We start from the raw sequence: 6,332 nt of genomic DNA on the forward strand, positions 1-6,332 counted from the left end.
CCCTAGCAGAAGTTCTCCATGGGGGCCCCAGCCCTGCAGCCAACTTTTGCCTGGGCATCTAGGCATTTCCATGTATCTTCTGAAATCTAGGCAGAAGACTTCAATTCTTAACTTCTGTGCACCTGCAGGCTCAACATCATGTGGAAGCTGCCAAGGCTTGGAGCTTCCACCCTCTGAAGCCACAGCCTGAGCTGTACATTGCCCCTTTCAGCCATGGCTGGAGCAGCTGGAACACAGGACACCAAGTCCCTAAGCAGCATACATCAAGAGGACCCTGGGCCCAGCCCATGAAACAGCTTTTTCTTCCTGGGCCTTTGGGTCTGTGATGGGAGGGACTGACATGAGGGTCTCTGACAGGGCCTGGAGACATTTTCCCATGGTCTTGAAGATTAACATTATTCTCTCTGCAGTTTATACAAATGTCTGCAGCCATCTTGAATTTCTCTCCAGAAAATGTATTTTTTCTTTTCTATTCCATAGTCAGGTTGCAAATTTTCCAAACTTTTATGCTCTGCTTCCCTTATAAAACTGAATGCTTTTAAAAGAACTCAATTCATCTCTTAAATGCTTTGCTACCTAGAAGTTTTTTTCTGCCAGATACCCTAAATTATCTCTCTCAAGTGCAAAGTTCCACAAATCTCTAGAACAGGGACAAAATGCCACCAGTCTCTTTGCTAAAACATAACATGAGTCACCTTTACTCCAATTCCCAATGAGTTCCTCATCTCCATCTGAGACTACCTCAGCCTGGGCCTTATTGTCCATATCACTATCAGCATTTTGTGCAAAGTCATTCAACAAGTCTCTAGAAAGTTCCAAACTTTCCCAAATTTCTCTGTCTTCTTCTGAGCCTTCCAAACTGTTCCAACCTTTGCCTGTTACGCAGTCACTTCCACATTTTGGGGTATCTTTTCAGCAACGCCCCACTCTATGGTTCCAATTTAATGTATTAGTTCATTTTCAGGCTGCTGAGAAAGACATACCCAAGACTGGGGAGAAAAAGAGATTTTTTTTTTTTTTTTTTTTGAGACGGAGTTTCGCTCTTGTTGCCCAGGCTGGAGTGCAATGGCGCGATCTCGGCTCACCGCAACCTCCGCCTCCTGGGTTCAGGCAATTCTCCTGCCTCAGCCTCCTGAGTAGCTGGGATTACAAGCACATGCCACTATGCCTAGCTAATTTTTTGTATTTTTTTAGTAGAGACAGGGTTTCACCATGTTGACCAGGATGGCCTCGATCTCTTGACCTCGTGATTCACCCGCCTCGGCCTCCCAAAGTGCTGGGATTACAGGCTTGAGCCACCGCGCCCGGCTGAGAAAAAGAGATTTAATTGGACTTGCAATTCCTCATGGCTGGTGAGTCTTCAGAATCATGGCAGGAGGCAAAAGGTACTTCTTACATGGCAGTGGCAAGAGAAAAATGAGGAAGAAGCAAAAGCAGAAACCCTGGATAAACCCATCAGATTTTGTGAGACTTTTTCACCATCACAAGAACAGCATGGAAAACACCGACCTCCATGATTCAATTACCTCCCCCTGGGTCTCCCCCAGAACATATGGGAATTCTGGGAGATACAAATCAAGTTAAGGTTTGGGCAGAGACACAGCCAAACCATATCATGCCCTCACCAGAGTGAGGGAGTAAACTAAGAATATGTAGGCTACAAGAAAGAGGAGATTCACACCAGGAGAGAAAAAAAAAAAAAAGAGAATTTTCAAGATGATGGTGAAGGGAGTTCCCTAGCGATAATAGAACACCCACCAAGCAGAGAGAATGAATGAAATAGTCTGATTTGGGTGACTGGCATGAAGGAGATATCATTCTGATTCCCTCTGCTACTATAACAACATTTAACCTAGATGAAATTCCTGGAGCATATTCTCTAATTTTAACAAAAAAGAGTTAGAAAAAGGGTTTAAAAGAAAAGTTTCAGGAAGTTCACCAAGGCCTGGAACAAAAGTAATTCAAAGATATCCAGCCAGCCGAGAGGGAAGAAGAAAAGTCTCTAGAGGCAGTTTCTTAAAAATTGCAAAGGGAAAATGATAGATATCCTACTATGAATAGCTTTGTGTAATATTTCACTAAAAACAGCCATTAGAAAAGATGGAAATACTTAAAAATAGCTACAAAGAAAACTAAGCAAATAAAAAAAGGCATTATTAACTTTAAGAAAAACATAAAGGAAAGAAAAATGACCGTAGTATACTACAGTACTCAGTTATAAAAAATATTACAATGACAACAATACTGATTTAACCAAAATTATAATTGGACTATATTGGGAAAATGAGAAAAAGGAAGCAAAATGATAGCAGTCTAGAAAGCCAGTTCTGTTTTCTACAATAAGAATCTGATAGACAATGTCTAGAATGGACAAACCAAAAGACAGCAATATATACGTAGTGTTTAGAACTTTTGAGATGTTAAATGCCAAAAGGAAGTTAAAGAGTTGGAAGTGGTTGCCCTTTGGAGAAGAGACCAGTGAGAAGGAAGAAGGGGCGAGTCAGGAGACTGATGAATTTTGTAACAGATATTTTATTATCATTTTGACTTTTTTAAACTACATGCATATACGGTTTTTCATTTAAAATGTAATTTTAAAAATTAAAGAAAAATAAGATAGCCAGGTGCAGTGGCTCATGCCTATAATCCCAGCACTTTGAGAGGGTGAGGCAGGTGGATCAATTAAGCCCAGGAGTTCGAGACCAGCCAGGGCAAGATGGTGAAACCCTGTCTCTACAAAAAAATTACCAAAAAGTTAGCCAGGCACGGTGGTGCATGCCTGTGATCTCAACAACTTGGGAGGCTGGGGTGAGACGATTGCCTGAGCCGGGGATCACACCACTGTAGCCCAGCCCAGGGGACAGAGTAAGACCCTGTTTCAAATAATGACAATAATAATAATAAGCTGGAACTCCAATATATACCTCCATTATAAACAGGTAGGCTCTCAGGTGATTAACTTGAACATTAAAAAGAGGTATGGTATTATTTGAACCCCTGGCTGGGAATTCAGGTTACAGGATACAGATTACAATGGAATAGCCCCCTGTCTTCACCTTAATGCTTTCTCTTTAACTCCTGTAATGCTTCCACCCTTTTGAATTGTCTGAATAGTCAGTGATCTAATCTGCAAGTTCCAGACTTTCATCTACAGGTATAACAAGATCTGTTACTTGCTCACATTATTTCTCTGAATCACAATAGTACAGGTGGCAATTACCCTCTCCCTGGAAATAAGGAGCTACTATTCATTATGTATGTGTCCTTCACTGCCTTAAATAATCAAAGGCTCTCTCAATGGTGTAGTACTTTACAGTTTTCATTGTGCTTTTTCATGATTTTATTTGATCCTGCAAGAAAAGGCCAGGCAGGAGCACAGAGAGTTGAAGTGACTTCCTTAAGGTCACTCAGCCCCATAACAGCAAGCCACAGGTAGGGGCATCCTTAAGGTCACTCAGCCCCGTAACAGCAAGCCACAAATAGGGGCATCACTGGTGACTCTCTCTCCACCTACCAGGCTGTGCAGCAGGCTGGTTTTCAAATTTCCTAAAGTCCCCATTTGTTTAATAGCTCCAGTTGCTGGCAGCTGAACAACCAGATGGTGGGAAAAAAGAAAAAGGATGTGTGTAAATTTATTTCTCGAAACTCTGGCCACAGTGCCCAGAGCCAGCCTTAGAACAAGTTGCCCTCTACCCAGATCAAACCCAGAAACTGTCATGCAAACATCCCCAGTTGGAGGTCTTAGGACTTTTCCACCTTCATGAGTCTCTTTTAAAATTGGAAATACCCCTGAGAAATGGCGTACCTTAACACTTATCGATTGATGCCTTAGGCAGGTTTGGTTGACAGCCAGCTTAAAATAAGCTTGAGATATTGGAAGACACTTAAAACCGGCACTGATTTATCCTAATCCAAAATTTTTCCCAGAGTTAACCCTGGCCATAGTAGCCAGGGTTTGTTTTTTGTTGTTTTTTTTTCTAAAGTTTCCTTTGGCAAAAATGCCATAGGATACCGACTTTCATTTTGTCTACCTGTGGATATCTAGTGATGGGGAAAGTGACAACCACCAAAATGCTACAAATCCACCACTAGGTCCAGGTCACTAGGAAATATTCTAGTTAGACTAGCATTATAATCTTAACGGTTTAGTATGCATCCATTTAAAAACAGTTGGACATTTCATCTTGTTCATCAGAAACATGATTTTTCCCCTATTTTTAGCAAAAATTACAAGCCGGGCACATGCAGCCTTTGCCAAGCAGAATATGATTTCTCAAGGCTCTTCAGTATGTGGGAGCCTGAGAAAAGGCTCAGAGAAAGGCAGAGTCACAAACAAGCTGTGATGATCACTCCGAGGTAGCCAACCAATGTGTCCAACTCAACTATGGATCCCCAACTCATTTTTAGTACTCTACTTTTGTTTATTTTTAATGACTAGTGCACATAAATTTAAATTCATGACCGTTATGCCCCATTAGTGCTAGCTCTATGTATAATGAGTAGCAAAGTCTATGCAGCTTTAAATATAGAGGAAAGAATAATTGTATGATATCTCAATCAAGGTTGTTGCTCTCCTTCACATATTTTAAAGTCATAACACACAGAGGTTACAAAACCGCTGTTATGGAAAACCTTGCATTCAGAACTGTTGAAACCCGTTTGCAGCTGAGTGTTTACTAAATCAAGCACTAAAAACTAGATTTACACTGGTTGTTCGAAGCTGAAAGCCAGCTGCAGTTGCCATTAGAGCAATTCAATTTCTTTTTTATAAAGCACAAGTAAGGCTCAATTTACTAAAGTTTTATTTCCTTTTTATGCATCCCATATGCTAGGAGAGAAAATTAAGTTTATGGGATTAAAAATGAGTTTTATGCTAACTGTTTACAAAGTTTCAGCTGCCTGCATTTGCAAGCCCTCAAACCCACCAACTTCAGCTTCTGGCTTTTTTTTTTTCTTTTCCTTGCAACGAAAGGAGGTCTTTGTGCTTGCAAAAGGAAATCACCCAGCCCCCTTCTCTGCTTCCCTCTAGCTCTAGCTTCTTGCTTCACATCGTGCAATTTTATGACAGTTGAGGCAGACAGATAAGTCCCTTCACAATGCCAAAATCTTCAGAGAAGCTTCTTGTATGGGTAATGGCTTTTTTAAAGGATTCTTTTTTACCCTCCATCCCCTGTGTCTGGATTTAACTAGTCTGGTGATGTTTTTCACTTCTATGATCAACTCTTAAAAGGCAATATAGCTTTCACTTGATAGGAAGAGACATCTAGATAGCAAGCAAACTGTTGTTGACTTTCAAGAATAGTAGATTTTGTCACCTAATTACAAACCATAGTAGATTTTTTAAAAGATGAAAGTTGGATTTGCTTGCTCCAAAATTAATGAGCACAATTATTTTTAAGTGTATGTATGTAATTCAGAAGACCTCAAGATATCCATTTTTAGTCAATTTCACCATGTAAACTCTTCCTCCCTCTGAAATACTTTGGCCGTTCTTAGGATTAAAATTCCTCCAGTTCAGACTAAGCTGTTGGAGAACGTGTCATTTCATGTTATGTTAAGTGCATTCTGTAAAAAAGGCAGGGTAGAAAAATACAAAAAGATGAGAAAATCTTCTAGATATTAGGCCAGATAAATCATCTAAAAGACTAACGTAATGCATACACTTACTGTCTCTAACTCCTCCTGCCTCTACCTGACTACTATAAGGTTGAGTTTTAAAACTTCCCCGTAGAAGTAAGGGACATTCTAGAACCTTAAAGTATGTGATTGGAAAAAGGAAAAAGAGAAAACATATCAATATGTCAACAATGCAGATGATAGCTGGCAAGGGCCATGTGAAAACACATTGTTTTGTCAGTTAGAGGAACTAAGGTATGTCCAAGCATGTCACAGAGAGTTTCTCAAAGGTTTTCCAGTTGAACAGAGCTCACAGTCAACTCCAACACTGAGATTCCTGAACAAAGAGGAAAAATGAAGACCATGTCCCCAGCATTGCCATAGAGGGGAGAGAGTTGACATGAACGAACTTAAGCCAGAGATACTAACTAAGGGTCGGGAGGCCTGATTTCTCTGGAGGTATGAAGCTCTGTTATACTTCAGATAATCTCATCCCAACAGGCAATTCTTGGCAAACAGGATGGTTTGCACCATGAACACTGAAAAGTATGCAGATCCCATGGAAATGAACAATCCCCAGAAAGAAAGTTGAAAGGTGCTTAGTGAGCACTGATCAACATCAAAGACCTGTTGCAGTAAGGCCTGCAGCCTACGGCAGCAAAGACCAAGCACTGCAGAGATTATCTTGGGGCACTTGATCTGATATGCTTCCAGCA

Source organism: Saimiri boliviensis, chromosome 8 (assembly GCF_048565385.1).
Source record: "Saimiri boliviensis isolate mSaiBol1 chromosome 8, mSaiBol1.pri, whole genome shotgun sequence".
Taxonomy (NCBI): Eukaryota; Metazoa; Chordata; class Mammalia; order Primates; family Cebidae; genus Saimiri; species Saimiri boliviensis.